Source organism: Canis lupus, chromosome 27 (assembly GCF_003254725.2).
Source record: "Canis lupus dingo isolate Sandy chromosome 27, ASM325472v2, whole genome shotgun sequence".
Classification (NCBI taxonomy): domain Eukaryota; kingdom Metazoa; phylum Chordata; class Mammalia; order Carnivora; family Canidae; genus Canis; species Canis lupus.
This window is the reverse complement of record NC_064269.1, coordinates 34,475,951-34,499,297: the sequence shown is the minus strand read 5'-3', so window position 1 is coordinate 34,499,297 and position 23,347 is coordinate 34,475,951. Positions and strand designations below refer to the sequence as shown.

General features: G+C 41.6%; 1 long non-coding RNA gene across 10 annotated transcripts in view; it reads right to left on the bottom strand.

Moving 5' to 3' along the window:
* Nucleotides 1–23,347, bottom strand: part of LOC125753831 (uncharacterized) — a 67,364-nt gene that overhangs the window by 13,220 nt on the left and 30,797 nt on the right. For 9 of the 10 annotated variants that reach the window (XR_007406474.1, XR_007406472.1, XR_007406477.1 and 6 more), the window contains one exon: nucleotides 18,093–18,206. This is a non-coding gene — a long non-coding RNA (uncharacterized LOC125753831). Of the gene's footprint in view, nucleotides 1–18,092; nucleotides 18,207–18,504; nucleotides 18,650–23,347 lie in introns of those variants that run through there. The other variant, XR_007406476.1, reaches the window with a different exon arrangement.

The window sequence follows — 23,347 nt, the reverse complement described above, 5'->3', positions numbered from 1 at the left end:
GAGAAATTTAAAACCAAGTCCATCGGACTCCATAACTGTGGTTTTCAGAGCATGGTCCTTGGACCAGCAGCACCTCCTGGGAACTCTGTTCGAGACCCATTGAATCCGAAACTGTGGTGGGAGACAGTCTTTGAGATGTTAGTCCACTGTCCTCCCCATGTTGGCCTCACTGAAATAAATTCCTTTCTCGCTTTACCACCAGTCATCTCTCTGCCTCTGGATTTTGGCAGCAGTGAGTGGCTGAGTCCAGTCTGCTTGGGACCCCTGGAGCCAGGAGCCCTTGCACCTCTGCACCCCAGCTCTGATCTCCAGCTCTCATTAATTAATAAAATATTTAGAAGACATAACAGGCAACTTAGATCTCATAAACTCAAGGGGTCTACGAGTCACTGAACCCACTCATTTGTCTTAATGACCTGTTTTTATGGTCTCAGATGGAATCAGTTACAGGTCATTGTAATAATCAGCCAGCGAACAAATTAACTGAACTTTATGACATGGCTATTCTCAAGGTACTTACGACTGCATAAAAATTTAAATAATATCAGAGGATTTCAAAACTTGAATCAATTTGGGGCACCTGGGTAGCTCAGTTGGTTAAGTGCCAGACTCTTGGTTTCTGCTCAGGTCATGATCTCAGAGTCGTATAATTGAGGCCTGAGTCCAGCTCCATGCTCAGCTGGGAGTCTGCTTGTCCCTCGCTTCCTGCTCCTCCTCCAACTTGCACTCTCTCTCTTTCAAACAAATAAATGAATAAATAAATAAAATCTTTTATAAAGTTTACTAAATGTTAAAATTTTTTAAAAACTTGAATGAATTTAGTGACTTCCCCCCAAAAGGTACAAAAAGAGGCAGAGAGACCTGGAAAGTCAGGTTTTTAAAAGGATTTATTTATTTATTTATTTATTTATTTATTTATTTAAAGAGAGAGAGAGTGAGTGGAGAGATAGGGAGAGAGAATCTGAAACCAACTCCAAGCTGAGCACAAAATCCCACACGGGGCTTGATCCCACAACCCTGAGATAATGACCTGAGCTGAAACTAAGAGTCAGATGCTCAACTGACTAAGCCACTCAGTTTTTAAATTTTTTTTTTTAAGATTTTATTTATTCATGAGAGAGAGAGAGAGAGAGAGAGAGGCAGAGACACAGGCAGAGGGAGAAGCAGGCTCCATTCAGGGAGCCTGACGTGGGACTCAATCCCGAATCTCCAGGATCACATCCTGGGCTAAAGGCGGCGTTAAACCACTGAACTACCAGGGCTGCCCAGTTTTTTAAGTTATAAATTTAACATGAAGCCTTTAACAGCCCCAAATAATATTGTACTGTATACATAGCAAGAGCAGAAACAGAGGCACAGATATGAGAGGACATATTAAAAACCAAACAAAACAAAAAACAGAAGCTGTGAAGTTCAGGCCCTGTTGTCTGCCCCAGCAAGGCCTTGAGGTGATTCTAATGGACGTTAAAGACTGAGAACAATGCTTAAGGCTTGAACCCTTAACCTCTGCATTATTTTACATCTCCACATTCCTACTATACATAGGCAAAAAAAAAAAAAAAAAAAAAAAATTCACCATGGCGGACTCTTCCTGAAAAATAGGTTGTTTTTACTCCCAAGGAATTAAAGGTAACTCTTCTCTAGACTCTAAACTTGACCCTCGTCTCAGCTGGCTACCCCAGATTCCTTATCACACCAATAAGTCAATTGTTTGGTGTAGAAATCTACTGTTTCAGCCTATAAGGAATTCCAGGACTAGCTACCCATGAAGAGGGAAATCATAGCATTGTTACTGAATCCAGCTTCATATTAAGTTCTCTTTGTCAGGGCTCCTGAGTGGCTCAGTTGATTGGGTGTCTGCCTTCTGCTCAGATTGTGATCCTAGGGTCCTGGGATTTAGCCCCACATCAGGCTCCCTTCTCCGTGGGGAGCCTGCTTCTCCCTCTCCCTGTGCCTCTCTGCTCCACTCATGCACATGTGTACTCTCTCCCTCCCTTTCTCTCTCAAACAAATAAAATCTTAAAAAAAAAAAAAGTTATCTTTGTCAACATAGCCCTCCCCTCTTCCAGACTAACTGTTCATTCCAGGTGCTACCCTGGGAACACCACACTGACTACTTCCACCAGGTGACATTTGTTGGTTGAGGGCTCTGTCTGTATTAGGTCCTCCACTAGGCACTTGAGATGTATCATCTCAATTAATTCTTACAGCAACGTAGGAGGTAGGTTATCAGCCCCATTTCCAAAACAAGGAAACCAAGCCACAGAAGATAAGTAACTTAACCAAGGTCGCCAGCTCCTACATGACGGGGCTGACCTCAAACTCAGTTCTTATCCACCAGGCTTTCCCATGCTTTACTGCCCAGGACTGCCTTTTTTGAACAAGTTTCCTTTCTCTGTATACTTCAGGCCCAAGCTCTATATTTTGGGTTGAGAGTCCTCTTGGCAGCACCATGGATCCAGACTCCTGGTCTATTGGCCTCTGTCCTGGCATCACTACCCTCAGGGGTCGTGCTTCACCTGGAACTGCTTTCTGCCCACCAGCCTTTTTTGCCCTGGTCCTTTCTCCTTCCTTCAGACCAGCTTAGTCTCCTTTATGTGCTGTTTAACATGGAAAAAATTCTAGCATCTGCCAATTCCCAGTTTCTAAGACAGGTTTTTTTATCTTGCCATCTCTGCTTTGACCAGACACTTGGTACGACTTCAAACACTGTCGCCCATTATCTGGCTGCCTAACAAGAACTCTTGGCCCATTTTGAAGCCAGATTTCTTGAAGCCACTCTCACGTTTAGCACCTTAATATAGATTTTTGTCTACAGTAGAGTAGGGAGCTCTGAAAAGTATAGGCAAAAAATTAGCTAGGAGGCTATGTCTTTGCTTATGATTTCTAGGCTGGTAGTGGAACCAGTGCTGAATCTGGTTATTTAAGCTGAAAATGCAAAAAAAAAAAAAATGGAGCTGGCAGTGGGAGGAGCAGATGCAGCTCCTCTCAGGCTTGGGTAACCAGAGTTCATCATGAGGCCCCTCTAACAAATGTTGGGGAGAGGCCTCCCAGAGGGTCCTTTCCTCCCAGAACCATTGGGGGATAGGCTACCCTAACATTCCAGGCAAACAGGAAACTCTGCCCACACACAGAAGGAAAGAGGAAGCTCCCAGATTCCTGTTCCAAGTAGCCTCCTGAGAAGGACTTTATCTTTTGGGAAATTTTTGTTAAAGGAAATTTGAACTGAAGTTGCAAGTTTCCTTTGTTAAGAAAAGCAAATAACATGAAAAGGGAGAGAAGCGATGGGACAAGAAATCGGTCATCACAGATGCAGATCTAATCTCCGGAATGAAATACACTGGAAAGAACATAGATTCTGCACAGACAGAGGGGAGTAGGGAGGGGCAGGCATGGAGGCGGCATAAGCAAAGGCTCCAGACAAGATGAACCTGACCTTCTCGAGAGGCCATGAGGGGTCCTGCTCAACTAGAGAGAGCAGTACAATGTCAGGCTTGCAGAGTCTAAACTGATCCGAAGTGCCATAGTTCCAAGATGTACTCTTTACTAAACCCATGGGCCAGACAGAGTTCTGTGCTCCACGCATCTAGGAAATGAGATCATTGAAGCCCATTAATAACAACAGCCAATGTTTTAAAGCATATACTAGAATCTTCTCAAGCTTTTTGGGTGGATTAGCTCATTTAAACCTCACAACAACCCTGTAAAATAGATATCAATATTATTGCTCTAAGCAATAATGTTATTTGTGTTTTTTTAAATTTTATTTATTTATTCATAAGAGACACAGACAGAGAGAGAGAGAGAGGCAGAGACACAAGCAGAGGGAGAAGCAGGCTGTATGCAGGGAGCCTGATGTGGGACTTGATCCCTGGATTCCAGGATCATGCCCTGGGCCGAAGGCAGGCACCAAACCGTTGAGCCACCCAGGGATCCCAATAAAGTTATTTGTACAGTATAATAATATTTGTTTTTTAAAATATATTTGTATTATATACTAATTGTATTAGCTGCTTGTAGTCAGGGAAGTTGGCATGGCCATCTTCCTTCCTCTCTCTCCCACTGGACCCTTCCACACTCACCAGCTGCTGCCTCTGATTCCTTCATAGGACACAGAAAGTTTGCCTATCTTTCTCAAGGTCACATGGTTCATAAGGCTCATGGACAGGATTTGAACTCGGGCCACCTGTTTCCAGGCTCCCTACTCTCGACCACCACACTGAACTGCAAAGCAGCCTACAAAACTAATAAAATGCATCTTCTTCTCTCTGTTCTTCAAGAATTTAGCAGCTCTGGAATGGAACAAGCTGTAGCAGAAAGAACCCTGGTGAGAATTGTAACTCTACAACTGAAGAATGAGACCTTAGGATTAAATATGAAGTGGGAAAATATATGCCTCTGGCCCACAGTGGACGCTCAGGAAATCATACTAGCTTATACTCATTGACGCTTCTCGGGTGCCAAGCATGTGCTGGACCCCATATCCACAATCTTCTGAGCTAAAGTCAATGGGAGCAGATCCCTTGCCAGTCCCGCTACAACTCAGGGAGTGAGGAATGATTGGTTATGCACAGCACTGTGGGAAGCTTCTCGAAACCTCACACTAGATTTATGTAATCATTGTTTGAGCCCGATATAGATGAGGTGCCCACGTCCTCTTTTAGTTATATTTTAATGAATGAAGTAGATTCAGTAGGTCTCGATGGTAGGAAAGATTTCGTCTTTCTCCTGCTGTCCCTTTAAATCCATTCTGTAGGGAACACCTGGGTGGCTCAGCGGTTGAGTGTCTGCCCTTAGCTCAGGTTGTGATCCCCAGGTCCTGGGATAGAGTCCCGCATTGGGATCCCTGCATGGAGCCTGCTTCTCCCTCTGCCTGTGTCTCTGCCTCTCTGTGTCTCTCATGAATAAATATAATCTTTACCAAAAAAAATAAATAAATCCCTTTTGTAAGCAGTTCTTTCTCTGGCACTGGTTGAGATTTCAGACCGGTCTGGTAGCTTTTCTGATCGTTCCTAGGCACCTGGATCATCTTCAGTCACAAAAACAGCCTCATTTAGTATTTTAAATATCCAGGCCATGGTAATCATCCAAATTCGGAACTTTTATCTAGATTGGAGAGTCTCTGGTCTTCTGGCAAGGCTGTACTTCAGACACCAACTATTTGCCTGGAGGCAGGGAGGGTTGCATGGCCATCTTCCTCCTGGTCTCCCCCACCCGACCCTCCCACCCTGGCCAGCTGCTGCTCCTGATCCCTTCCAGGTCAGATTCAAGGGGGGCTAGAGGGATAGGGCATCTGCCTTATATGACTGGGGCTACTGTGACCTCATGTTGGTATCTGCAGGGCCTGGTAGTTAGGCAAAGCTGACACTTGTGGGAGGCAGTTGCAAAGGTTATAGGAATCTCCAACACAGTCACCTGAACACGAGGGTGACCATATGCCCTGGTTGCCGGGCTAGTTTCAGTTTAAGCCTATTGCTCTAGCAAATACCTTAATAGCATTGCCTTTCTTGGGATGCCTGGTTCAGTGGTTGAGTGTCTCCCTTGCTTCAGGTTGTGATCCCGGGGTCCTGGGATCCAGTCCTCCATCGGGCTCCTAGCAGGGAGCCTGCTTCTCCCTCTGCCTGTGTCTCTGCTTCTCTCTCTGTGCCTCTCATGAATGAATAAATAAATGAATCTTTCTAAAAAATAAATAAATAAAGGTTGCAGGTGGGTGAGAATTAATCCTGGCAGATCTGGGCTTTACTATTTCTTTGTATGTCTGGAATAGTGATCCAACTGCATATTCTTTTATAATGTGGAATTATTTAGCACCTATTGTAATATTCTCAGACTTTAGGGACTCTGCCCATCTCCTAAGCAACAAGAAGAATTGAATTTCACATGTAGTTATGCATGATGTAATAAAGAAGGGGGAACAAAAGACACTCAGGCCTACTAAATCTTACAAAAAGGTTATTCTTGTAACAGGCTGTGACCCAAAGCCACATCAGCTTCCAGAAATGCTATGTTGACGAAGCAGGGAAGGAGCTGGGCAAGAGCAGATTTAGCCAAGATGTCCCCTCCATGAAGAAGAGGGAACAGATTCTATCAGGCTGCCTCATCAGCTTCTTTGCTTTCCTTCTCAAAGATACCAATGCATGCAGAATGTGAAAATCTGAATCATGCCCATGGCATTCCATGCTCTGGACCAAAAGGTTTGTGCAAACTTCATCTCAGCTTTGAACATGTGAACAGAAAATCCCCCCAAGAATTACCTGTCTCACTGAGGACACCTGGCCACATTGCTAACTGAGGTGTGCACACAAGTGTCAGCCTGGCTGGTTTTAGTTTTCAGTCCTCTATTCCAATCCAAAGTGTAGAAGGGTAGAGGGAAGACTCTTGCTCTCTTTGTCTCCAGGGATTCACCGTGGAGTCCTTGAAAGCTGAAGGGTAGCAATCCAACAGTGTGGTCTTATGGAGGAATCACTGTGCTTGTCTCCTTTTTTTTTTTTTTTTTTTCTTTCAGGTAACCTGAGAAGACTTCTGGGTATGCCCAGGCCACTGGCTGGATCAGTAGCTTAGCCAGGAACAATCTACAAGACCTGACTTTTAGCCCATGCCCCTTTCACTACACAACTCCAGCTCTGTAGAGTGTCCACAGAAACAAAGGAAAGCTTTTTTGAGTAATCCCACCTTTTCCCACAAACCATGTTTTTATAGGAGGTTTTTGTTTTTTCCCCAGCAGCAAGGTAAAGCAAGCAATTGAACTAACTTGTTCTCAGATCAATGAATCCATTGTGTGCTGCAAGGAGCAAAAGGGTTTTTTGTTGTTGTTGCTTTTTTTTCTCTTTCAGTGTTGGTTTGGAGCAGGAATTAAACTTGGCCATGGATTATGAGGAAAAGGAACTGGATAGACAAAGCTTTTCTTTCTTTGGTTGGGGTTTAGATTTCCGTAAAAATCTATAGGTTTGTAACTAAAGTTGTTAGTAAATATGTATTCACTTGCCCACATGTCCTCTTTGGCTCCTCCTCCCTTCCTTCCCACCCCTTTCTCCTCACAGTAACACCAGCTAAACTCCAGAACATAAGAACAGCCTTTCTTAAGGCACTGGAGTCTTACGTGCCTGATGTCACTTGCTTATCTTGCCAATAGAAACAGATGCAAGGTTACTGAGGTACTATCAAATGCTGGCAAAGAAAGGGAGATTCAAAAGTTCATGCTTAGCATAGACAAAGCTTCAGATCAAAATTCTAGAATGTCCTAACCTACTTATGAACTGAGGAGGGGAATGGTGTTATTTATTTCACTGTTTCTCCTCTGCTCACAGATGATTTGGTTGGATTGCTTTCTCAGTCATGAGCTCGTTTAAGAGCAACTGAAGCCAAGAAAATTCAATGCGAAAGAATAGTCCTTTCACCAAGTGGTACTGAGACAACTGGATATCCACATGCAAAAGAATGAAGTTGGACTTCTCTGTTAGTCAACTCAGGCCACCATAACAAAATACCATAGGGTGGGTGGCTTCCACAACAGCAACTCATTTTCTGTTTTAGAAGCTGGAAGTCCAAGATTGGATTCTGTGAGACCTCTCATCCTGGCTTACAGATGGCTGCCTTCTCACATGGTGGAGGAAAAGATCCCTCTCCCCCTCTTCTTACAAGCCACAGTCTTATCAGATTGGGTCCCCACCCTTGTAACTTCATTTAATCTTAATTACCTCCTAAAGTCCCTATCTTCAAATGCGGTTACATCAGAGGTCCTGGCTTTGACATATGAATTTTAATCTACAATTTAAGTCTATAGCCACCCTTTCCTCACACCATACACAAAAATTTACTCAAAATGGTTGAGAGACCTAAATATAAGAGCAAAACTCTAAAACTTTTAGGAGAAAATATGAGTAGATTTTCACAGCCTTGGGTTAAACAAAGCCTTCTTGGAAATGACACCAATAGTACAAGTGACAAAAGGGGAACATAGATAAATTGGACTCCATCAAAATTAAAAGCTTTTGTGCAATGGGCACCATCAAGGAAGTAAAATAACAATCCACAAGGGGTGCCTGGGTGGCTCAGTTGGTTAAGCATCTGCCTTTGGCTCAGGTCATGAACTCAGGGTCCTGGGATCAAGCCCCACATCAGACTCTCAGGTCAGTGGAAGTCTGCTTCTCCCTCTCCCTCTGACCCTCCTCCCTGCTTGTGTTCATTCTCTCTGTCTCAAATAAACAGATAAAATCTTTAAAAACAAAAAACAAAAGAAACCCCACAGCATATAATATTTACAAATAATATACCCAATAAGGGACTTGTATCTAGAATATATAAAGAACTCTTACAACTCAATAATAAAGACTAGTAATCCAATGAAGACATAGGTAAAGGATCTGAATAGCTACTTCTCCAAAGAAGATCTAAAAATGGCCAATAAGTACATGAAAAGATGTTCATTATTATTAGCCATCAGAAAAATGCAAATCAAAACCATGAGAGACCATTTCATATCCACTAGGGTGGTTGTAATAAAAAAGAGGGATAATAACAAGTACCACAACAGTGTGGAGAAAGCAAAAATGTCATACATTGCTGCAGGAATGTAAAATGGAGCAGCTACTTTGGAAAACAGTACAGCAATTCCTCAAAAAGTCAAACATAGAGTTATTACCTATGCCAGCAATTTCATTCTCTTATGAAATACCCAAGAGAGATGAAAGCATATGTTCACAATAAAAACTAGGATACAATGTTCACAGTGGCATTACTCGTAATAACCAAAAACTGAAAATAATCTAAATGTCCATCAACTGATGAAGAGGTAAATAAACTGTGGTAAATCCACATAATCGAATACCATTTGGCAGTAAAAAGGAATAAAGTATTGTTACATGCTATACCATGGATGAGCCTCAAGATCATTATGCTGACTCAAAGAAGCCAGTCACAAAAATTACATATTGTATGATTTCACTTACGTAAAATGTCCAGAGTAGACAAATCTATAGAGATGGAAAGTAGATTAGTGGACTACCCAGGGTGAGTGGGTTGAGTGCACTGGAGAAAATGGGAGTGATTATTAAGAGGTACAAGGTTGGGGTGCCTGAGTGGCCCAGTCAGTTAAGTGTCTAATTCTTGGTTTCGGCTCAGGTCATGATCTCAGGGTCCTGGGATGGAGTCCCATATGAGGCTCTACTTGAGATTCTCTCCTCCCTCTCCCTTTGTCCCTCCCACTCATGCTGCCTCTCTCTTTCTCTCTCTTTCTCTCTCTCTCAATAAAATCTTTAAAAAAAAAAAAGAGGTACAGAGTTTTTTTTGTGTGTGGGATGATGAAAATGTTCTAAAGTTGATTGTCATGAAAATAATAAAAACCAGGCAGCTGTGGTGGGCTCAGCAGTTTAGCGTTGCTTCAGCCCAGGGCCTGATCCTGGAGACCCAGGATTAAGTCCCATGTCAGGCTCCCTGCGTGGAGCCTGCTTCTCCCTCTGCCTGTGTCTCTGCCTCTCTCTCTCTGTGTCTCTCATGAATAAATAAAATCTTAAAAAAAAAAAAACTTAAAAAAAATAATAAAAACCATTCAAGTGTACATTTTAAGTAGGTGACTTGCCTGGTCTGTAAATTATATCTCAACAAAATCATACACACACTCACACACATGCACACACACACACAACTTGAAAAATAACATTACCTGAGATTTGAAACAAAAACAAAATTAAGAGAAAAATTTAGGGTTAAACCCAACATATATGCTTTAATTCATTCTGGAGAAAGCACTGAAATGTCTGAAAGCTAGGAAAATTGAATTAGGGAAAAATAGAAAAATATACTCAGGAAAACCCAACTGGAGGTCAGATCAAGTTAAGCCGAACACAATAAGGCACTGATCTTGTTTATAGGGGTAAGAGAACTGGGGTGTGACTTCTTCCATGTTCTGAATGTTTCTTGTTAGGAAGGAAGGAGAAGCCACACAGACCAGTCATACCTCCCTTCCCTGGAAGTGATCTCATCTCTAATAAGTGAGTATAAAGAACAACAACACAATTTTTCCTGATTATAAAAGTAATATATTTAAGATGATATAAAAGTACAAAGAAGGGGGGAAAATCAATCTTGCACTAATATTTGGTAGAGTTCTCTCCCATGCGTGTTGTTTCAGAGTTAAGTTCATACAATACACACAATTTTGTATCATTTTTTTAAACTGACAATCAACATTTTCCATTATTAGTCAAAACCCTTATAAATACCATTTTCAATCAGAAGAATAAACCATCATTTATTTAACTAAATTCCTGATACAGGGAATTTATCTTTTCGATCTTTTGCTATTGATAAAACAAAACGTTGCAAAGAAAATTTTGAACATAGGTCTTTGTTTATATTCCAGATTGTTTTCTTGAAATTTAGTAATCTTATGGTCAAAAGATATGAAAGTGTTTAAGGATCTTTATAGTGCTTTCCAAAAATGTAATATAAACTTATTTGTGAATAACAATGCAGTGACTGTGTCCACCTCACCACACAATATCAGTGCTTTCCAAAGTACCTCCCTTTCTCCTTCTGGGAAAGAATTCTCATCACGTTATTTATGACAGTAAAAATGGGAGGAAAAGTAAACTGCCAAATATACTGGAAAAGTTAAGTAGATCTTACTGTTTTTCAGTAATGAGAATGGAGGGTTATCAAAGAATACAAAGTGGGAGGGACGCCTGGTAGCTCAGCGGTTGAGCATCTGCCTTCCACTCAGGGCGTGATCCTGGGGTCCTGGGATCGAGTCTCCCATCCAGCTCCCTGCAAGGAGCCTGCTTCTCCCTCTGCCTGTGTCTCTGCCTCTCTCTTTCTCTCTGTGTCTTTCATGAATAAATAAATAAAATAATAATAATAAAAAAAGAATACGAAGTGGGAAAGAGAAGTGATTTCTACAAAATTCTTAAATGAAATGACCCGTATGCCACACAACAGACTGTGAGGTCGGATGATTCAAAAGCATATCAGCATTGATGATGTCTGTGCTGGGAGATCACAGGTGATTTTGGTGTTTCGTTTGCTCCTTTCCATATTTTCCAAACTGCTGACACTGGCAATTTGTGACTCTTAAAGCTTTTTTAAGTTCATTGATTTAAAGAGTGAACCCCATAAGTAAATTAACTCTCAGTGGATATTCTTGTAGAAAATAGGAAAGGTGGAGATCTATGGAAACCAAGAGAAGCCAGTGTAAGGAGGTCTGCTGTTCCAGCTCCCAGCTCCAGCCCTACTGTTTCTGGGTGCACTTTGTGTGGGGGCTGTGACTGGCACTCACTTCCTCATTGTTACAGGAAAGCTGTCAGATGACCTCTATGTGCTAATATCCCTAAGTCTGTGTTCCTCGAGAGTGCCACCCCGGGACTGTGTTGCCACCATCTAACGAGCATTAACAATTGATGGCACATAAGGCAAGCATCCAAGGGAGTTCTACAGTTCCTGCCAAGCACAGAAGGAGAGGGTGAATCTGGATAATGCTTGCACTTGGGAATCGAAACGCAATCCTGGCTTCAAGGAAAGCCCCCCAGATTGCAAAGTTCTTGGACAGAAAGCAAACTACATCCAATATCCCTGCCCCCATGTCTGTGATTTTCCACTACCATTCTCTACCGTGACCTCTGATTTGTCCAGCAGCCTACTGGACTTCACGCTAAGAGCAAAGCTAAAATGGGAGGAAAGAGGTCCTGTGAAGAACAGTAGGGTTGACAGAAAATTCAGAGTCAGTGGTATAGTCTGGGCTTCCGGGCTGGTAAACTGTTCCTAATGACTCACTCACTGGTCAGGCGATAACAGCAAACTGAATTACTGTGGACTTAGAGCTAGAATGTTAGCAATGTAACCCTCAATTTGAAGAGCTCAGATGATGCTGGAATGCATTTGTAACCAAGTAAGGAAAGCTACATTTGCCCTGGATGAAAAATTAGTGGCAGTTGGTTAGGAAGGATGGGAAGTCACGTTGACTGTATTATTTTCCTTCCCAGGTTCTCATCATAACATCTCTGGATGGTTCTTGCATACCTATTATGCAGAAGCAGCCAGAATTCCCCTTTCAGCCAGTAGGGACTCAGGAGAGTCTGTTTAGCAGTTAGACCAGTATAGCAGTCAGCTCTTACCTCAATAAGGCTACATAATAAACCACCCCCAAAACTCAGTGGCTCAGAACAACAAGGATTTAGTCTCGTACTCACAAATCTGCAAGACTGACTGTGATTCAGCTGATCTAGGCTAGGTGAGGCGAGGCTGGGGAGCTCCACTTCAGGCTGCATTTCAGCTATACTTGGCTCCAGACTGTGGATACAGCTATAGGCATGTAGGTTTATTTTGGGGCCCCAGCTGACTGGGCACCAGCTACCTGGAGGAAGTCCTTCTAGTGGTAGATTATTGATATATAAACAGAGCAGCCTGAATGCACAGGCTTTTTTCAAGCTTCTGGCAAGTCCCATCCGTTAATAATCTCTTCAGCCAAACCCAAAGTTTACGGGCAGGAATCAACCATGAAGCCCACAGCAAGGGTGCTGATGATTAATCAATCATCTCTGAATGCTGTGGAGGAGTGAGAACAATAATTCAATTTTCCACTGTGATGATTTAACCTCCATGTATCAACCCATTCTTCTTTCTCTGGCTACTTCTGGTTTTCTCCTCTGGCTTCCCAGACAATGTTTGTGCCCTACAGGTCAGTATTATCCACCCAAATGGAACAGGAACAACTTTTCTTTTGGAAGGCCCATTCTTCCGTGTGTCAAGACATCTCCATTACTTGGAAAGGGATATGATTACACAAAATAATGGAGTATGCAGGACTTAGAGCCAAAAAAGGAGTAAGGGGAGGAAGTTGATTCAGTGATTTGGACTAGAAATAATACTCCAATTACTTTCAACCAAAACATCCCAAGAAAGAATGTTCACCTGAATCCCTTTTTCTTATTTTTACTATTTCATCACAGAGGTAATAAATGCTCATTATGGAAAAAATTTAATCTGGTGAGCAGAAAACACAACCACCCATATTTCCATCAGTCATAGTAGGCCACACTATTCAAATATTTTAGACTAGGCAACTTCAGAGCACCAGAAATCAAGGTGACAATACCTAAACAATGCAGTGAAAACATTAAGGCCCTGGATCCTGGCCACATGGACACTGGAAGTTCTTCTTCTTGTCCCTTTACTACAGATGCCTAGGTGAGTCCTCTCTTCCAGGCTTTTCTCAATGCTTACAGTATAGAAGCAGACACCATATATACTATGCACATATACTATACATTTACATACACACCTTTTTTTTTTGCAAAAATAAGATCACCTCTTACACATAGTTTTAACCTTCTTATTTGACATATCAGTGTAGTCTATCAACAAAGTGTATCAACAGAATATCTATGTAATCATTTTCTATGTTGCCTGGTATTTCATTTATGAATTACCATAAATTATCAGTGCTTCTTTGATGGAAGTTTAGGTTATTTCCAATTTTTCAAAATTACTTTCTACATGCATAAAAACCCACATCACCTCATATACAAACTAAAGCATTTCTTTTCATTTTCAGATCTAAGAAATCTAAGAAGTGCCTTTATTGACAATAAATAGAACCACCCTTGTGGTGTTACAATGTGGGCAGCAAGAAAGGAAATAGTGTGGTTGAGTGGAGATTAGTCATTTTTGAAAGAGCACGTATGTTCATTTTACATATTGATTGCAATCCACTCAAAAGTTTATAGATGCAGGTTAGTTCCAAGAACACAGCTTAAGTTTTAAATCAGCATTAAGCACTCCTAAATTCAGATTCATCTCAGCCTCTCGGGTTTGCCAACCAGCCTGGAGACAAAACAAGGCCAGACTCCCTGGCAGCCTCTTGGCAATCCTGCCCTTGAAGTCATTTCTGGAAGGGCAAAGGAGCCCCAAGGACTCTTGTACCACTAGGACAAAAGTGTCACCCAGCAACTCAGCCCATTTCCATCACCATAGTGGGGAGAGTAGCCCAGGCATTATTACATTGGTCAGGAATAGCTCAAAGCCAGGAGCAAGCTGGCTGATTACAAACTAAGCCAGGGATTCAAGGGGAAGGCTTTTGGAGGAAATAAGCCAACAAAACAGCACCAGACACTGAGGGATCATTCCTTCTCCAACTCTACTCCCCAAAAGATATCAAGGTGACACAGCCTAAAGTAGGCATGGAAGGTGCTTACTGCTATGACACAGAATCCTTTTGGCACTGGAAGAACTTGCTCTTCCCTCAACGCTGCTTTTCCCCAGATTTATTTTCACTCCATCCCATGGTAAACCAAGATTGTCCAGCATATTTACCTGGATAAACATGTCTATCCAAAAGACTGTGGTGCCATTCAGAACCAAGGAGGCACAATGCTCCCATTAATCTATTTTATTACCTTAGATCAAACCCCTGACCTTCTTACTTTGGAATGTGAGGTCAGGATAAAAGATTCTTGGGATGGTAGAACCAAGAGGACCATGGAGATTTTGTGCACTACCCTCATCCTTCAGTGAGCAAATCGAGGCCTCAGAGATAGTGAGTGACCTGTCTGTCCATTGCCCAGCAGAGTGGATGGCAAAGCCTAAGACCCTTGCCCCTCAACCACTCTGTCCAGACTCCAAGCTGATCCTCTTGCCAATCCCCGCCAGTAGTAGCAGCCTTTTTTTGCCTGAATGCCTCCCAGGGATGTCAAGAAGACAAATTACTCTCTAGCTGTATGGCTCTTGAGTCCTTTGGATAAACTTACTGCATGTCAGTGTGCCTGGCAGGCCCCCATGGAAACTAAAGCTGGGAAGAAATGAAGCAGCCCACCTTGGCTAGCACCTTTGACAGAACAATCGCCCCCAATCCTTTGCCCTCTAGACACCCTAACAGGTAAATGTGAGGCCTTATACAGAGTTAAATCTTATATATCAGTTAGGCTAAAAGAACAGTTAATTTCATATGATAAACTTTACAGGAATAGAACACATGCTACAAGACAGCAAGAACAAAAGAACAGGCTAGATGCATGATTTTTTAGAAAACTTAAGCCATGGAGGAACAAAAAAAAATTTTTTTTTCTTCAAAGAAAATTTGGGGGCAGGGGAATGAAATATATGCAAAGCTTATTTTTAGTGCCCTTTACAGATATAAAGTCATGCTGTTCGTTTAGGAACATAGAAATGCATTATGTATAACTTGTTTCACTCATAAAATTATCATGTTTTGTATATTGATATATTTAGACATTGGGAGAGCTGAAAAAGAGTTGTATGATTTCTTTCCCGGTTGTTTTCTTGGGCAAAGGGAGTTGGGAGTTTTTTTTGTTTGTTTTTTTTTTTTTTATGTTTTTTTTTTAAGTCCTCAGTGGGAAAACTTATCAGGATTTTCAGAAACTTTTCAGAAATTTTACAGATTTTACAGGGTCTTTATTTCTCTAAAACTCACTATTTCAAGTCTTCGAGTTCTCAACTCATTCAATTTACATGTGTTCGACCAACCTGCTCTATCAAAAGATTAGCACAATCTGGCTTCGTTATGGTGACCTAGTGTGGAACTTTAGAAAGTCCATTTTGGCAGTCCCACAAATCTGGAATTCACTTGGTCCTTCAAGGCAAATCTCTCCCATTCTTCTCAAGGTGTAACTATCTAAAGCACATTTCTGGGAAGGAACCAGAAGAGACCACGAGTCATTTAGTTTAGACTCTACACAAGCACAAATCCTCTCTATATGAAGTCTACAAATGATTGACTGTCCCTTGCTTCTCTCAGAGCCAATAGCCTAAGAGCCTAACTTACAGGTCATACAGGTATGATTATCTGATCAATTTCTGTCTTCCTCATTAGATTGCAGGTGTCATCAGGGCAAGAATCAAACCTTCTTTGCTGACTATTTTCTCCTCAGCAACTAGCAGTGGTAGGCAGATGACAGTAAATGTGTGCCCACCACCTTCCGAGACACCTCTTATGATTAGAATTTCCTTCTGTATATTGAACTCATATTACTCTACTTATAACAGGTACTCACTGGCTAGACTGCTACTCCAGGTCTATCCAGACCCTTCATAAGACAACACTTCAAATATGTGAAAATCCTGTGTCATTGCCAGCTCTTCCTTCCTCTAAGCTAAAGATGCTCAGTACCTTCAGCTGTTCCATAAGTGGCACAACTTTTTAGTACTTTTGTTATCTTGGATGCTCTTCTCTGAATATTTTACTGCTCTGGTTCTATAGACCCATGTAGTTAACAGGGAAGGGGGACAGTTATTGGAATAGAGGTTACTGACATATTCAGTGTTCTCCTCCAAGAAATAGTTTCAAGACCAGGACTACCCTGGAACTCTATAAGGTTCTTCCTCAGAAAGCTAATTGGCCACCAAGACTGCTAGTTGACTCCCAAAATACATTCTCCTCTTCCTCTATGGCAAAACACCCCTGACTTGTAGCTGGACAAATAGCTGCCTATAATAAAGGCTATGTTTCTTGGCCACGTGTGCAACTGTTACCATATGAAAACATTCTTGTTAATGAATTGAGTAGGAATGCGTTGGACAGCCTTTGAACACCTGCTCTAAGAGATAGCATATCTGCATTCTTTCCCCAGGTTCTTTACATTTCTTCTATTTTTGTTTCCTAGAACATGGGTGACACCACCTTGAACTATGAGCCCAAGGTCTCACATAGCTGAGCAATAAGGTAGAGAGATTCTGGGTCCCTGACATGAAGAAATGTTCTGGACTAAGACTTTTATGTCAGAAAGAGAAACGACCTGCTGTCATGTATAAACCACTATTATCCTGGTTTGTTTGGGGATTTTTTGTCACACGTAGTCAAATCTAGTCTTAACTGAGGGTCTATGGCTTGGTCCTCAACCTTATCTAAGTAGATTTGTTACTGAAGCAGAATATAATGTAACTAAACACAACATTGCAAGCTGATAACTTTCCCAGCATTTGCTACCTTGCTAAGGGTGGGGAGAGAGATAATACAGTATGACACTCTTTCTCAGACGGTATCTATGGCTTAACTGGAAAGAGCTTCTAAGAGCTGACCCTCTTGCCTAGTAAAAACAACAATAACAACAAACCTAACACCAAGAAAAAAATGGAAGCGGTGCCAGCATACATGAGGAAAGCATAGATATGTTGCAAAAGAGGATATGGTATTTTTCCTCTTCTCCTCCCATCTAAGTTTTGTGATCTAATGGCTGATTTCAAAATTACTTAATGAGTCAATAACGTAGCCCTCAGCTAGAGTAAGCCACTCAACAGATCCTGGAAGACCTGTAGAGGTGTTCACACAGAGGCCACTGAGAAGGTGAGCAGCAGGAAAACCACATTGCTGAGTACGCCAATAAGGCCAAGACAAATACCAGCTTAGAAGACTCCTCATCTTCATGGTAGAGGTGATGGGCCCTCCAAAGACTGGAATTTCAGCTTCCATGTGCCATTTCCTGATTTAATGTCAGTCATTTGGTAATTCGGGTTAAAATTAAACTTCTATTGCAAAACCACAAAAATGGCAAACGTATTTGGAAGAGGCTAATTAGCAGGTTACAGTAGCTCCATATTTCAAAATATTCCCAAGTATTATGCCCCCATTTAAAATGCAAAAAAGTCACAAGAGATCATCATTCTCCACTAATACTGAGAACAAGCTAGAGAAACCACTAATGATAGCTTTCAAACTCATCAGAGAGCTGAGGACACAAATCTAAACAAAGTAAATTCCAGAAAGTGATAAACACTTCCTAGGAAACAAGAGACTATGGCTTCTTTCATTGCTGGCACAGTAAAGAGGAGGACTCTGCCATCACTCTCTCTCAAACTTTTTATAAACTTTTAGCTATTTGTGAGCTAACTTGACCGATGAGAATACCAAGTTCCAGTCACAGAGCGAGGTGACTTACCTTCTCCACAGGCCTTCACTGAGTGGAGGGGGATAGTCAGCAAAAAGCTAGGGGCAAGGCAAGAGACCTAAGAGAGATCCACGCATCAGCCCCACTTCCTACCCCAGGAAAAGGCACTGAGCCTTTTCAAGGGCAAAGCAGCAGCCTGCTAAAGGCTGAGAGCAGGGCTAGAGAGCTGAGGGAATGCATCCAAGGAACACTCAGACTCACCAAGTGCTCTGAAGGCCATGTGCTCCTAAAGTTGGAGGTCAGTTGGAGAGCTGGAAGGAATTCCTCTCAAGTTCCACAGGCCTTCACTGACTGCAAGGCAGACTTTTCTCAAGGCTGGAGACAACAGGAGAAAAAGAAAGCAATACCTCTGAGGCACGGGAGCCTTTACCAACTGGACTTCACTGGCCTTTCTGAAGACTGAGGGAAGTACAGGAGACCCGAGGAATCCCTGACAAATACTGAGTCTTCACCAAGGGCACTGTCCAGGGCAGTGAAGCCAGGTGAAGAGAGATCTCCTGAGGAACTGAAAGCCAAAGCAATAGACAGCAAGGAAGATTCCCAGACATACACAAAGCTGGTAGCTTTTATATATATTTTATATATTATAGACTATAAGGAAATGGGAATCTACCAGTGTTCCAAAACTGAGCACTTCTGAAAGGAAAGTCCTGCTTTTGCTCTAATCCTGGAGGAAAAGGTGACTTGAATCTAACTAAAACCACAGCACAGCCCAGACCCAGTTCAGCTAGACTAGATCAACCCTGCCCCCACTCCAGTGGTATGACAATATGAATAATTAACGTTCCCTCTGATTGGTACCAACCCTCACACCCTCATCTGTTATACATGTCTTCCTTTTTTTTTTTCTTTTTTTTTTTAAGATTTTGTTTGTTTGAGAGAGAGAGAGAGAGAGCACTAGAGAGAGCAAGCATGAGCTGGGGGCAGAGGGAGAGGGAGAAGCAGAGTCTACTGAGCAGGGAGCCTAATGTAGGGCTCGATCCCAGGACCCTGGGACCATGACGCGAGCCAAAGTTAGACACTTAACCAACTGAGCCACTCAGGTGCCCCTATATGTGTCTTCCTAAATGTGTTATACAACTATGAAATGAATCCCATATTTGCATTTCCCTTTCTCTTCTGATCACTATATCCATTCAGAGTCCTCTCTCTCAGTGGTGATTTTTTAAATCTAGGAGTGAGTTGGACATAGAAGACAGTCAAGAGGTAGATCCCTCAAAATATAGTGATCCATGGGTGGTTATCTGTGAGTGGTGTGTCAATGGGTGATTTTTATTTTCTTCTTTTGGTTTAGTATGTCTAAGGATTTCCCCTACAAAAACTAGTATTGCATGGGTAGTTTTTAAATGTTTAAGAGAGATAAACTTAGGACATAAAAAATATCTTTTGACAAAGGACAAAGGTAAACAAAATCAAAGTCAAATAATAGCCAGATCCTATAGGTTCTAATCACAAGGATAACATGTTTTTCCTTTTTTCTATTTTCTTTTTATTGCATATACATGAGAAGATGGATATTAGCTGAACAATTGGGCAAACATTTCACAATATATGTAAATCAAATTATCATGTTGTATGTCTTAAACTTATACAGTGAAGTATATCAATCATTCCTCAATAAAATTGGAACAAAATTAAAAACAAAATAAAGGTGAATAAGAAGAAAAATGGCAGCTGGGAAAAATATCTGCAACACCGTAATGATTCATATTCAACTCAATACAATAGAACAGGCAATGCCCACAAGAGGAAGTCCAAATGGCCAATAAACATGAAAAGATGCTTATCCTCACTGGTAGGAAAGGAAACGCAAAATCAAGTAATAAGGAGATGCCATTTTTTCCCACCCTTCAGATTGATAATTTTTTTAATTTCTTAATTAAAAACCTATAATATTCTGTGCTAGCAAGCACTCACACATTGCCATTGGAATGGGAATTGCTACATTTTTTAGAAAGCAAGCTGGCCATAGCTTTTATTTATTTATTTTTAAAGCTTTTATTTAGGGATGCCTGGGTGGCACAGTGGTTGAGTATCTGCCTTTGGCTCAGGTTATGTTCCTGGGATCCTGGGATCGAGCCCCAAATCAGGCTCCCCATTGGGGAGCCTGCTCCTCTCTCTGCCTATGTCTCTGCCTCTCTCTCTGTGTCTCTCATGAATAAATAAATAAAATCTTAGGGAAAAAATGAAAAAATAAAGATTTTGTTTATTTATTTGAGAGAGAGAGAGCATGAGCAGAGGGAAAAGCAGACTCCCCACTGTGGAGGCAGACTCGGGATTGGATCCCAGGACTCCGAGATTATGATCTGAGCCAAAATCATATGCTCTACCGACTGAACCACCCAGGAGCCCCTAGCCATAGCTTTTAAAAATTTGCATACTTGTAACCTTTGACCCAGCAACCCCCACTCTAGGAATAGGGCCTGTGAAGGTGGGGAAGATGAATACTAGTTTATAATGGGCTACTTAAAAGAATACTTATTTCAGCATTATTTCTACAGGTGAAAATCTTGAAACTTCCTGAATATCCATCAAATAGAGATTGAGTAAGTGTTGGTAGATTTATACTGTGGACTACTATGAAGCTGTTAAAAAGTGTGGCTTGGCTATTTAGATCTGGAGGGATATCCATAGCAAATTATTATGTGAGAAAAACAAGTTGCATAGAATGGTATACAGTGTGATCCTTAGTTTTTAAAAGTCAGAATAGCATATTCCTATGTTAACTTGGGGAAGTTGTAAAAAGCTACACAGCAGGTCATCATCGGTTACTGAGAGGAGCAGAGGTATAAATGCAAAGACATTGAAAGAGATGCTTATTTTTTTCCTTCTTTATATTATTTTACTAGTTATAGAGAACATGTGTGAATTTTCTCATTTTGGAAATGGAATTTAATAGACGATTTTAAAAACTGAAGAATATGCACCATGCATTCTTACCTCTCTGGAGCAATGGAAACTCAAGATTAGTGATAGAATGAAATGATCTTTTTCTGGGATGATTTATGGCTAATAAGTTTCCTCAGGTAGCCTGATTGTCAGGCTGATCTTTTGATAGATGATATTTTTATGCTTTTATTTCTTGAAAAAAAGTGATGGTCTAGTCATTCCATCATGAGGCTCACTGGACATAGCATCTCTGTCTAAGTCATGTGATCACACACAGCCTGATAATTCCAGGAAGGCTGTGTTACGGTTTTCTGAGAAGGAGTTGTCAATACTTGGCAAGAAAGAAGGGATGTTCCCAAAAGTGAACATGGGATGGAGATTTGAGAACCATTCAGATAAGATCTTAGCTCCTCCCTTTCTAGCACCAGTCCCCTTGGTTGCACCACCATTGTTCATTGGATCAAACAGCTGTACAATTGATAAGGATTTAAAGTGTCCTGTGTTTGCCTATTGTGCTTCCCTGTAGCACTTCTAAAGATGCCAACAACTGCCATATGCCCATTAGTTAGAAAGGTCTTTATAGCTGCCATAAAGTGGAACTTGGCATCAAGAATCTAACGAAGAGATAAGAAATCAAAAGAAATTCTAGTTGAAGTCTGCTCAGTGTTTGTGTGGGAAAAAAATATATATATGTGGGCCTAAAAGTGGTCAAGCCTCTCTCAAAACTACAGAACACTCAGGGAAAGCAGCGATATTGTTCTGTTTCTTTCCCAGGAATAGGGAGCAAAAATCACTTTCCTCTGCTTTGTAGCAATCACCAAATTAAATGGCCCAAGACTTTTTTATTAGCCAACCAGGAAGCAGAACCACTGCCAGATTCCTGCTTGATAAAATCATTCACTATATTGTGGCTCCTATGCCTTTCATCTGGGGATAGGGATTTGAAGGAAAGAAAAAGCATAGAACTTTACTGGTCTAGGAATGGTTAGATGCTAAAATGGGAGCCTCTGATGAGTCACTAAGCACCCACTGGGAGAGAAAGATCATTTAAAACCAATTTTTCTTATATGCTTGTTAGTTCCGGAAAACCCTTGCACCCATACTTCTCCCCATGTATCAGAAGCACATTACAGGAGCACCTAGGTGGCTCAGTCAGTTAAGCATTGGCCTTCAGCTCAGGTCATGATCCCAGAGTCCTGGGATCAGGCCCCACGTCAGGCTCCCCACTCAGTGGGGAGTCTACTTCTCCTTCACCCCCCCCCCCGATAATTTCTCTCTTTCTCTCCCAAATAAATAAATAAAATCTTTTTTTAATGTAGCACATTATAAAATTGCTGCTCATACTAAACTTCTTTTCTAGGCAGTGTCAGCTGAAGGGAAGAGCAGGAGTTTGGATTAGCCCAGCTGCCAACCAGCCTTCAGGAAAGAGCCCGTGCATCCTCTTCTACCCTACGTGTTCTGAACTTATCCCAGATAAGAAAGTCAGAGGATCTCCAAGAACAACAAAGGCCTAGAACTGGTGGCTCTGGGTTCACAAATAGACAACTGTGATTTGCATCCTTAACATTCATTCTCCCTTCTTCTGCCAAAAGTCCCAACTTTTTGTCAGAGGACCCACCTCTCCTTCAATCAAAGCATTCTATTCTCTGGCCACAATGAGCATATGATACAATGGCAATGAAATGAAATGGGACTTTTGCTGAGACTTCTGGGAAAGTGACCTGATGTCTTTTCTCCCCAAGGTTGAAGGGGGGAAGAAGTGAGGCCTGGAGCTTTGTAGTCATGACAACCCCAAAGGGAAAGCCTCTGAGAATGGAGCCTGATGAAGGCAAGCAGAGCCAGGGTGTGCACAGAGAGAATGGGAGTGTGATGACAGCAATGTGGTAACAAGTAGTCCCTGGAGACTGGGACTGTTGTATCAGTAATAAATTATTTTTGCTTACACCCTTTAGGGTCGGATTGTTTTTATCACTTGCAATAGAAGCATCGCTGATAAGACATGAGATGGCAAAAAGCCATGGGTCCATATGAGGACAGCCACGTGTTTCTTTTTTCCATTTAAAATTTCCATAAACTGCTTACTATTCACATCCCTGAGGAAGGTGTTACATTCTCACTTGGGGAAGGGGCTCCTTCCAGTCTGGTTTGCCCTCTGTAAGAGATATTATTTTCCTGGACAAGAAATCTTGGTGGGAAGTCAAATGTGTTGTTTACTGTCATTTTAATTTTGTCCTTATTAATTATAATGCATCTCTCAATATTCAGAGAGTATTCAGTCAATCCATCATTGGCAGGAAGTTTGTTCTTCCCGGTCATACACAGAGTTTTGCTATGAGTCATCCACATTCTCATATGGCCCCCATGGTGACAATGACACACCATTGTACAATGGCTTATCCAAATCCTCCCTAGTCCTCCTGTGTGGTTTAATTAAATTGGCCAGTCTGCACCAGCCACTTAAAAAAGACAGGATATTCAGGGTTGCAAATAAAAAAGAGAAAATATAGAAAAGGTATTATCATACTCTTCAACTCAGGACACAATGCAAAATGTTCTTCTAATCTAGT